The 11,793-nt window shown below is 54.0% G+C and overlaps 1 long non-coding RNA gene across 2 annotated transcripts in view; it reads right to left on the minus strand.

Moving 5' to 3' along the window:
* Nucleotides 1-11,793, minus strand: part of LOC113456742 — a 53,728-nt gene extending 41,935 nt beyond the window's left edge. For both annotated transcript variants that reach the window (XR_003377489.1, XR_003377488.1), the window contains exon 1: nucleotides 11,635-11,793. This is a non-coding gene — a long non-coding RNA (uncharacterized LOC113456742). The remainder of the gene's footprint in view (nucleotides 1-11,634) is intronic.

An 11,793-nucleotide genomic window follows, 5' to 3' on the forward strand; every position in this document is an offset into this window, starting at 1 on the left:
AGAAAGAGACAGGATGGAAGAGAAAGAAAAGAGGGAGAAAAGAAGGGAGGGAGGGAGGGAGGGAGGGAGGGAGGGGGAAAAATAACCAAACTAAAAGCAGCACACAGTGCCTCCATCCAGGGTCGAGGGTTACGTGGCTGCTACGTTTCTTTTTCCCCTACAATGACGCTGCCAGCTGACAGAGGTTGGTGACGATGAGTCACAGAGCCACAGGCAAGGTGCCTGACTCGACCAGGTGCTCAGCACCCTCTGAGGCCCTAGTTCTTTCTGCCCCCAGTCTGAGTACACTGTTTGGTGTGACTCTTCACAGGGGGTCAGGACACCGATCTGGAGACAGATGATCTGGGCCAACTCCAGCTCAGCTCCAACCCAGGGCAGGCTAGTGCCCTCCCAGGCCTCTGTGTATGTGCCCACAAAACCAGAAGTGTGGCCTGGAGCTCCTCCAGGGTCTGCATTGGGCTGTGACATTTCAGATGACTCTGGGGGCTGCTGGTCCTCAGCAGTGAGCCAGGCTGACACCAGAAGGTGCGGGCTCAGCAGCTGATGAACTGCGCCCCCCTCCCCCCGCGACAGCTGAGCTCCCCGGTGCGCCCCTCCCATGCAGGAGTCACCTGGTGGCATGTGTCTGAGCTGACCCTGGAACTGGGTCAGAGGAACTCTTGGGACAGGACAGAGGGTACAGCTCAGGAGCACAGACTGGACTTTCACAGCCTGGGGATCTGAGTGAACCCTGGACCCCTAAGGAAAGACAGGGCAGGTGGAGGTCCCCAGAAAGCAGGGGCAGCATTCAGTCCTGACAGGCTCCAGGTTTCAGGGGAGAAAGACACACGGAAGTGGAGGGTGCAGCCGTCTGGGAATGATAAACAAGAGAGGGAGAGCCTTGGTGAGGGGTGACAAGATCAGGTCTCCCTGCTGTGTGGGGATACGTCTGTGGGAGCAGGATCTGTCCTAGGGCATTACAGCCACATGCCAGGGGCTACTGTGACCAGCAGTCCTCATGCCCTTCTCTTATATCTGAGCCTCAAGCCTCCATTTGTGAACTCTCTTTCTCTGTTTCTGTCTCTCCATCTCTTTGTTGTCTCTGTGTCTCTCTGTTTCTATGTCTGTCTCTGTCTCTCTGTCTCTGTCTCTGACTCTTTCTCTCGCATTCCTCTGGGAGTTGATCAGGGCTTGAATGACACCCCCGTCCCCTCCTTGCTATTAATTCCCACACAGAGAATAGAGCCCTTGTTCCCTCCAGAGGATGGTCAGAGCCATCCCAAGAGTCCCCGACTTAATCCCTTCTTCTGACTCTTCCCTTACTTGTCCCTCACTGAAGCCACAGAGCAGCAGGGACCAGAGTAGTCAGGGACTCTAGGAGAACAGGAGCCCCCTCCTTCCCAGGCCTCCTGCAATCAAGTCCCAGGGTGAGAAAGGAGGCCCAGCCGCACTCCTCTGAGAGCCAGACCCCTGCTACGTACCCAAAACTCCCAGACAGGCCCTGGGGACAGATCTCTATAGCCACACCTGGCCCCAGGGTCCTCAGCCTCCTCAGGGTCCTGATCCTGGGGGTACCTTCTTCCCAGCCCCCAGAAAGCCCTTTGAAGGGTAGGCCCTGGGGGATTAAGTAAGAAATAGGGCAGGACAACATCACACTGTCTGGGCAGGGCGCTGAGGGAAGGTGCTGCCTGACATTTGGAACCTCTAAGCCTGTGGGGCCCGAGCAAGGACAGGAAGTCTTATTCACTCTGGACATAAAGGCTTCAGCCCCATCAAAAAGAAAGTGGGGCTTCAAATGCCACCTCAGCCAGTCACTTCTGTCTATGGGGAAACTGAGGCCCAGAAAGGGAGAAACATAGCCCCCTTCCCTCTGCAAGTGAGTGGTTGGCACAGTTCCAGGGACCTGGCTTCGGCTCCCCTTCCTCCTGCTCTCTCTTCGGCCCCCACTTCCCTCCAACTCTCTCAGATCTGTAGGCCTGGCTATGGGACCCCTGAGCAAGTTAGCCTGGGCTCACACAGGAAGAAGAGGCTCCCACACCTACCCCACCATCAGTATGGACAATCTTTGTTGCCCGGACAGGCATGAACCCTCTAGCCCCAGATTCGTCCAGGCTGCCCCTGCCTCCTTGCCTGTGTCCTGCCACCAGCGGACAGGAGTGTTGTGGGGGCCTGGGAGCCACATCCCAGGGCAGCCAGCAAATGAACCAAAGGTAGGTAGTTGAACCGGAAATCAGAAGAGGCAGCTCAGTGCTGGGCTCAGGCCAAGGGAGAGGCAGGTGACCCAGCACTTGCAGGTGTCCAAGAGAGAAGCAAGATGGAAACGTGGGCTGGAGCCAGGTGGAGAGGTTAAACTAGGAAGACAGCCCCAGCCCGAGGCCTGCTTCGTCCTTCTAGCCTGTCACCTCTCCCCGCGGCAGTCTCATTTTTCCCAGAGTTCCCTAACGCCCAGGCAACCCTGCCCCCACCGCAGAAAAATGCACACAGAGAATGAGACAGAGAGAAAAACAGAGACAGAGAGATGAGGAAAAGAGAGCCAGAGGGAGGGAATGGGACGCAGCCTAGAGGGAGAGAGAGGTAGGGACCTTGAAGACAATGGTGGACTGGATGAAAGGAAGCAAGGACAGGGAGACAGCCTCAGACAGACCGACCACTAAGAAAGGGAAACAAAACCAGATATATCGGCACACTGTTTTAATCCCAGCACTCAGGAAAGCAGAGGCAGGTAGATCTCTGTGAGTTCAAGGCTAGCCTTGTCTATTACATAGGAGAGCCAGGATTACATAATAGAGAGACTCTGTACAAAAAAGGAAAAGAAAAGAAAAGGAGAGAAAGGAAGGGAGAAAGAAAGAGAAAGAAGGGAGAAAGAGAAAAAGAAAGAAAAAGAGAAACAAAGAAAGGAGAACAACAAACAACAGATTATGGCGTCAAGTAAGAGAGGCAGAAAAAGGAAACAGTAGAGAGAGAAAGAAATCGAAATGGAGACAGAGTCAAGAGGAAGAGATTCTAAGGTGGACCAAGGGAGCAGAGATAGCTCCAGGCAGAGCTGGGACCTCCCAGGCTCCTCTGTGCAGGACAATACACTGCTCCTGCAGCCCGAGTACACCGCTGCCAGCCCCTGTCCCAGACAGGCCACAGGAGAGACCTATCTGCTTGGTGGAAGTTTTGATGCTGGGCAGGGGCCGGGGCATGGTGGCTTTGGAAGGAGCATGCTCCAAAAATGTCCCTGCAACCTCCATCTTCATAGGTGAGCTTTTAAAATTACAGAGTTCTACCCAAATCTGTAATTCCAAATGGGTCCTGGGAATCTATATTTACAAATTCTCCAAAGAGTTTGTTGTGACCCCTGGTTTGGGGGCTCCCTTGGCAGCTAAAGAAAGTGGCGGTGGTCAGAGAAGAGCTGTACTCCACCTGAGATCACATAGCAATTCTCAGCAAAGGCCTGACCTCCCAGGAAAGCTAGTAGATAGATCCCAGCCTGTCCTTCACCCTGCAGGGGGGCTTCCGGGGGGGGCAGCACCCACAGTGCTTCCCTCTGTCCCTCTATCAAGGTCCAGGCACAGCTCCAGGGGCTGCTGAGGCAGTAGCCACCCAAAAACCCAGAGAAGAAAGGAATGGGTAGGGGTGGGATTTCTGTCCTGTCCGTGTCCCCCATCCTACCCCACTCTGTCACCACCCACGTCCTCAGAGTGCCAAGGCCTGAGGCTGCAAGCTCTCACCAGAATGGAGGTGGAGGGCGGGACAGGAGGGAGGAGGGGAAGACACAGGGGCTTCCTGTCTCCCCCCCTTGCCCTGACTCCCTGGGTTCAGGGCTGGGTCCCCTGGAGGGGCGGGTGGCATCTGAGGCTGACAGATCTGCCCTGTTCTTCCTGATTGCTGGGCGAAGGGGTGGAGCAGGCTCAACTCTCTATCCCCTCCTCCCCTTGTTTAGATACCGGGGGCCTGGTTCCCCAGTAAGTTATGCCCCATTCCAGGGCCCCAACTCCAGGAAAAGAAGAGTTCAAGATCTGACCAGTTGCCTCCAAAACAGAAGGGACCCCAGAGAAGGCTGGCCGCTAACCCTCGGCCAGCTCCTGGTTCCCCCTTCCTCTCTCCAGGAGGTTTCATTGAGTCGCTAGTATCGTTCCCTGAACACCACCATGCACGAAGCACCACCACCCTCTCCTCAGGGGAGGATGGGCCACGTCTACAATAAACACATCATCACAAGTTGCAATGCGCAATAAAGGGAAAGTCCCATGTACACTGTTGGAGGGGAGTTCTGGTACTGGAGGATCATGGGTTTGTCTGTAGACTTGACCATTATGCTGAGTGGTAAGCAAGGAACCATTTGGGAGGGCACAGTTGGCTCCTGCCCCACAGTTTGCAGGAATGCCATGACCCAGACCATGGGACAGGTCTACAGGGAAGGGAGGGGCAGAGGATTTTTAGTGCGGTATCTCCATGGTCAATGAGCTCAGTAAACACTTATGAACGGCTGCAGTATGCTTACACATTTAGGCCGGAAGCAGCAGTCTAGAGGAGACACAAAACCAGTTGCATGCTTCTCCCTGTAGGACCTGAAGACCCCCGATGTTGACTGCAACAGAGCACCTAGAGATGACAGAAGCAAGCTCTCTTCTTATAAATGAAGGGGTGCACCTATAGGGCAGCTGACTTCCCCAAGGTCACACAGGGACCTTAACAGAGTCAGGAACAGTTCCTCTCATTGCACCTGCCGAGATACTGTCTGCAAGACTTGACTCTGGACCGAGGCCCACACAGCAGGCACTCAGTCTCTGGTTTCTCAGCTCATGTGGAGAGACAAAAGACCAGAATCCATGAGGCTGGGGTGGGTGGGCTTCCTTCAGTCACACCACGGGAAGCACAGCTCCTTGATATGTGCACATTCCCCTCGCGGGCCTGTCCCACAGACCCTGTTTTTGGCACAAGGGCTCTTCACTTAGGAAGGGACATGATCATCCAGGCCTTTTAATGTAGCTCATTAGCTGCCGTGCCTGGCCAATGCTGGACACACTAACTCACATTCCAAGTGACCCAGAGATGGCAACACCCTGCCCGGGTTTGCCCCAGAACTGCACAGAGCACTTGCCGTTCCTTGCTCCCGTCCACCTTTGCAACAGTCTCATAAGACAGGTGTCGCCATCCTCATTTTACGGATGAGGAGACCAAGGCACAGGGAGATTAAGTGGCTTGACCTGGTAAGTAGAACAGAGATCACACTTGATCTCTGGTCTCTCTGGCTCTGCTGTCCCGGCCTCCATACCACTCAGCTCCCTTTCTCATAACAAAGTGATCTCATCAAAGTCACACAGATGCCAAAAGCCCTCCGATCACCCCCCTGTCACTTCTAGGGGACAGAGGTAAACCATGCGAGAACAAAAGTAATAAACAAGTGTCCTGGGTTCAATTCACACCCAGCCTAGTCCTGGGTGGGACCCTGGATGACCGAGAAAAGTGACACGGGATCCCAGGGGAGGGAGCAGCCAGCTGCTCATCTCAACAAGCCCCTCGCCCAGCTGCTGGCAGCTGGCTGTAGACAGACTGAAACCTCAGAGGTCACGTGTAGCCTCCCCTGTACGAACAGCCCCCTGTGTCCACAGCCATGTCTCTCTGCTCCAGGCCTCCGTCCCTGGTCCTTCCCTCCGTCTTCCCTATTCCCTTGCCATGCACATCTATCTGTACAATGTCACCTAAAAAGCATCTGGAGCATAAGCAAATGAACGAATGAACAGAAAAGCAATCTCTAATAAATCTGTAAGTTCTTCCCTTACCCTCCAGACAACAGAGCCCTCCCTTGGGTATGTCTTCAGAAGACCTGGAGGCAAAAATCACAGTGATGTCCAGTCCCATAATCACATGACTCCTGTCACCTGCTTCCCTTTCTGTGTGGTTCAGCGGGCTGGGACCCTGCTCCTGCTCTGTCTGGGTTAGCGGGAGCAGATTCAGGGACTCCTGGAGAAAGCAATTTGAGAGGACTAGCAGCAGTGACCACTGTGAAGCTCAAGATAATGGACAGTCACCTGTGGCAGAAGCTAGCAACAGTGACTGCCACTGACGGGCTCCACCGTGATCCAAGGACTGTCCTAAATGTGTACCAACACGATCTGCTTTAATCCCAAGCTCAGCCTAGAAGCCAGCCTAAGAGCCAGAGGCCGTAAGCCGTCTGCAGAGGAAACACAGCTGAGAAGTGGGGGTGCGGGATTCAAACCCACAGCTGTGCACCCTGAGTACCAGCTCAGGCCTTCCAGGCCCCCAAACGACCTCCACACCTACACGCAGGTGATTCTCTCTTTTGCTGTGGACTTTCCTCCTGCAGCCCCACAGAGGAGGGAAGCAGAACCCAGCCCAGAGGTCACAACCCAAAGACATAAGGCCCCATGAGTGGGCAAGCAAGGCAGGAGGCAGAAGATAGGCTGGCCTGTGGGGTGGGAGGGTGGACTTGGCTGTAGTGAAAGCCAAGAGCAGGGGTAAATTGAGGTCCATGGGTTGGGAGGTTGGTGTGGGAATGGGAGAGCTGAAATCAAATCACAGCCCTTCTTCTCCCCTTACTCTTGGGATGGGGGAGGGGGAGGACAGGAAGCAGGAAAGGGTCTAAGTTGGAGGAGAGAAGTTGGAGGGAGAACAGAGGCATCAATCATGGGAAAGTGAAGGCAATAGACAAGAGAGGCCCCCGAGTCCTGTGAACAAGGCCTGACACCCAGTAGTCACCCAGCAAATGTCAAAACAGGAAGAGCTGGGGAAGGCCCCATCGTGCTTAGGCACTGAGGTGCCTCCAAGGCCACGCTCAGCAACTCTGTCCTCTCTGGGATGATGGACCTATCATCCACCAAAACAGTAGTTAATAAGCAGAAAGGCACTGTGGTGCTTGCCTGTAACTGCAGCACTCAAGAGGCTAAAGCAGGAGGCAGTGAGTTCAAGACCAGCCTAGGCTACATAGCAAACAAAACCTGGGCCAGCCTGGGCCACGTCAAGTGAGACCCTATTCAAAAACAACAAAGACACTAACCCCTCCCCCCCCCAAAAAAAGGATTCCTCTATAAGTTCAAAGCCAGTCTGGTCTAAATAGTGAATTCCAGGACAGCCAGAGCTACATAGTAAGATTCTGTCTTGAAAACAAACCAAAATAAATAAATAAATAAATTGAGGGTTCATGTTTTAAGTAAAAGGCAAGGCAATTTCTTAATTCTGGAACCTTGAACTTCCAACACATCATTAGAAACACATTACCACAGCTGTGGGAAATGTGGTGTCTGACCATGACCCTGACCCTAGAGAGAGACCCAGGGACGTGCCGAGGTGCACAAGGGACAGGCACTGGGCTGAACACTGTCCTCCTTTATGAATCATGGCACAGGCTATCGGGGCTCTCATGATACCTTGCTACCCCTCATTTTACAAATAGGGAAACTAACCGGGCAGTGGTGGCACATGCCTTTAATCCTAGCACTCGGGAGGCAGAGGCAGGTGGATCTCTGTGAGTTCGAGGCCAGCCTGGTCTACAAGAGCTAATTCCAAGGCAGCCAGGACTGTTTCACAGAGAAACCCTGGCTCAAAAAAAAAAAAAAACAAAACAAAAATAAAAACAAACAAACAAACAAGCAATAAATAAATAGGGAAATTAAGGTCCAGAAAGGAAAGAAGGAAGCCAGGGCCACCTAGGCACCTGCAGCAGTTGGAACCTTTGGGCTCCGGCGGGGAGGGGTTCCAGTATATATCATCCGTGAAAGACTCAGCCATGCCAGGTTCTAGGACTCCAAGCTAGTCTAATTAAACAAAGCCTGAACTCCAAAACCAGGCCTGCCACCATCACCTCCTGTCCCAGCTCCTGAGCCCCCCTGCCCTGCTCTGCCCAGAAGCAACTGAGCAGCTCGGAGCAGAAAACAGGAAGGGCTCTCAGGCAGCTGGGTCTGATGACAGGAACGAGTAGTCTCTGTCTCTGAGGGCTTCTAAGAAGGGGGCAGAGGCCAGGCTGCCCCAGGCAGCACTGGGCACCAGCCCCAACTTCCTTGTTCCCGGAGAGGGTGGGGTTGGAAGAAGGAAGATTTGGGCTTCTGGAATGGCCTCCAGCTCAAAGAAGAAAGAGGGCAGGGCCAGGGCCCCTGTTGGGTCAGGTCTTGGAACAGATATACTCCTCCTGCCTCAGAGCACAGGCCCTCCACCTCCAGGAAGCCCTCCCTGACTGTTCCAGTCCCTTTCTCTTTTCCTCCTTAGATAGGAGCTCAACTCAAGGACCACCAGCAAAAGGCACGCTGGGCTGCAGATCAACCAAGACCAACAAGCCCTGCCCTCCGAGGGCTGCAACAGAAAATTATGGTCGTCTTGACCACCAAGCTGGGTCAGGAGGAGAGAACACAGGAAGCACACACACATAGACATGTCTCCACTGGAGCACAGAGGGAAAAGAATTCTAGAAAAAATGCCCAGAAGAGGGCCTCTTAGCTGGGCTGCAAGCAAGGACTAGACCTCAGCACACAGTTGGCAGGCGATGCCCAGTGAGAGAACTCGGTGGGCAAGGTGAATAGCCCAGCCCAGCAGGACAGAAGAAAAGATAGGCCCCTGTGACTCTGCCTGGGGTCTAGGGGCAGCAGACAGCCATGAGGACTAGACTGGAGAAACCAACCCCAGGTCTCATCACTTTCTTTTTTTTTTTAAATATTTATTTATTTATTATGTATACAATATTCTGCCTCCATGTGTGCCTGCAGGCCAGAAGAGGGCACCAGATCTCATTACAGATGGTTGTGAGCCACCATGTGGTTGCTGGGAATTGAACTCAGGACCTTTGGAAGAGCAGGCAATGCTCTTAACCACTGAGCCATCTCTCCAGCCCCTCATCACTTTCATAACTAGTTTGTTGCGCATGGGCTCATCCCTCAGCCTTTCTGTGCCTCAGTTTCCCTGAAGAATAAAGATACCAGACTCAGGCAGAGGTTTGATCAGAGTATGGAATCAAACATCACGAGCCCTCAGTGATGGACAGGTTCTCCCTCCCCACTTTAGTTAGAGACTCTGGAAGCTGGTGCTACAGGGTGCAGAGTGGAGACCACACACAGGCAGGAGCTCAGCACATCCTCCCCTGGCCTGGACCTGGATTTGAGAGCCATAGGAGAAGTTCCTGAGGGTAAGGGCTGGACATGGGTGCTTACCTAGTATGTGGGAGTCTCTCAACCCTGGGTCCCCTTCCCCATTCCCTACTCCATGGCACTACAAAAGCAAGCAGAGCCCGAATTCCCAAAGGTGGGTCTACAGCCAGGTGCCCGTGCAATGGGAATGAAGGGAACCCCTCACCATGTCTCTCGGCATTAGCCCAGAGCCTACCTTATTTTCTCTAGTGAACGCTTACTGTAATTACTAAGTAGATGATCTGGGGAAATGGCTTTGTCTGGACAGGGCTTGCCACACAATTACTAAGTAGGTGTGTGTGTGTGTGTGTGTTACTTTTTCTCTCCCTTGCATACACACACTTTAAAGATATAAGCAGTAAATGTATGAAGCTGTTGACATTGTACAGGTAAAACCAAGTCCCAACATTCCTAGACTAGCCTGCCCCGGGCCACATGGGTATGAATGGTAGACCCTCCCCGGCGCCACATAACTTTCTACTACACAGCCCTGCCAAGGTGGAGTGACCTAGAAGGTGTTCAAGGGTGCATACTCACCCCCAGACACCCCCTAGTGCAAGCTGAGGAGCCAAGGCACGGTTGGATGCCAGGATTACTCTTGACATCCAACCCTGACCCTCTGCCTCCCCAATGCACAGCCCTTCCCTGGCCACGCCCTCAAACTCTAGTGACTACAAGTTTGGTCACTGGCTCTCTGGCTCAGAGTCCAAGTTAAGTCCTATCCATTCTTCTTAGACACTTTGGACCTGGCAGGGGGTCCCTCCCAGTCTTGGAGTTGCAGGGGACCCTGGAAGGAAACCAGAGCCTGTCAAGGGAATTACAAAAATAAAATATACCCGCCTCTGCTTCCCAGAAATTCATTCAAAACGAACCAGTCTGGCATAGAATCTGACATTTTTATCTCCAAATCAGCATTTGTCTTAACTGCACACAGCTGATATGGGGGTGCACACCTGTAATCCTAGCTCCTTGGGAGGCTGAGGCCAGGGAATGGAGAGTTCAAGGCCAACTGAGGCTGCGTAGTGAGACTTGTGTACCTGATTGCAGGCCTGAGACCATCCCTGGGCAGGCGCCAGGAAACAAACCTGGCAGGAATGCAGAACCTCAGGCCCCTCATGACTGAGAAGCATCAAGCTAGTCCAGGACCCAGGACAGCCGAAACATAGACTTGGGAAGGCAGATGAGAGGGAGTAGGGATTCCAGGTGTGGTCTATACCTCTGTGATCAGAGGTGGCCCCCATCTGATCCCTTCCATGTCCTATGAGGGAATCTGAAAGACAGATGACCGTACAGAAAACTGAACCTGAGGCAAAAGCTCAGGCTTTCCTGGAGCCATCCAGGTTCCTCACTGCTCCTGGTTCTGCCAAGTAGCAGGTTTCCCACTCTCTGTATATCCTCCAAGGCAGGGAAGGATGGCACTCCTCTGCCATGTGACAGATGAGAGGCCTGGGCTCAGGGTTGGGGATTATGGGTGAAGCCTGCTGCCAGGCAGGACAGCACCCCCAAAAAGGGTTAAGGGTTACTGTTTACTTAAGATGATCTGGCCTGGCAGTATCATCAGTGGACTTCGAGTCCCACTGAGAGATTCAGGTCCCTCCCAAGGACTACCTTCTGGGGGGATTGGGGACCATCTCAAAGGAACATGAGCTGCACTCAGGAAGCTTGTGATTAGCTTCTGCCCGTGGCAGGAAGCCTGGATTCCACCACACGCAGGCCTTGGCCCTCTGCTGAAGAGCATACACCAGCACCACCCTCACCCATGGTGGGGAGGAGCCCTCCTCTCAGGGCAGCTTTGATAGGATGTGGGGTGTGGGGTCACGAGCATCCCTGGCATAGAATCAGGGATGGAGAGAAAATAGCCCCTCCCTGCTAGTTGCCAGCTGGGAAAAGAAGCAGGTGGTAGCCCTGGCCCTCCTGGCCACCCTGAGGTCCCTGAGGCCTGACATCGAAAAGCAGGGACCCTCCCCACTTTCCTAATTCCCTACTCTGTAGAGAAAATGGGGCCTTTGCCTTCTCCTGCTGGAGAGCACTGGGTTCCTAAGACCGAAAATGAGGCAAAAGCATCATGATTGCCAGTCTGGGGCTTACAGACGTCTTGTTCACAGGGGAATCCCTCAATCAACACATAATCCTTCCCCTGCCCTCCCCACACAGGCCTAGCCCCAGCAGCATCTCTCAGCAGGTAGCTAGGCAGGGTCCAAGCAAGTCCAGCACTCAGGAGAACCTGCGTGCAGGGACGAAGAAGAAACAGAGAGGGAGCACAAACCAGGTGTGACCCTCTATAGAGCCCCCCCCACACACCCCTTACTGGCAGCTGGGCCCAAGAGGGTGGTGGCAGGGAACTGGAGAGGTCAGCAGCTGTGAGACCACCACCTCCCCCACCCCCAGTTTCCTATAATCCTGGGCCCACTCCCCCCCCCCACAGCGCTCCTCCATGCCCCAGGGGTCTCAGGCTCAGCCACAGACAGAGAGCAGGGAGGACCTTCCCTCCAAGAGGAGGGACTGAAGGGTGGGGAGATGAACAGGGACCCACCGGGAGAGAGATGCCAGGCCGGCAGGCAGGCAGCGGGCAGGCAGCAGCAGACGTTGGAGACCGCTGCAGAGGAGCCGGGACACGACTGGCTGGATGCTTGTAGCTCAGTCCCTCTGTCCATCCAAGGCGGCTTCTCTCCGGGCGGTTCTGAGGCCGGGC

This window comes from Microtus ochrogaster, chromosome 15 (assembly GCF_000317375.1).
Source record: "Microtus ochrogaster isolate Prairie Vole_2 chromosome 15, MicOch1.0, whole genome shotgun sequence".
NCBI lineage: Eukaryota > Metazoa > Chordata > Mammalia > Rodentia > Cricetidae > Microtus > Microtus ochrogaster.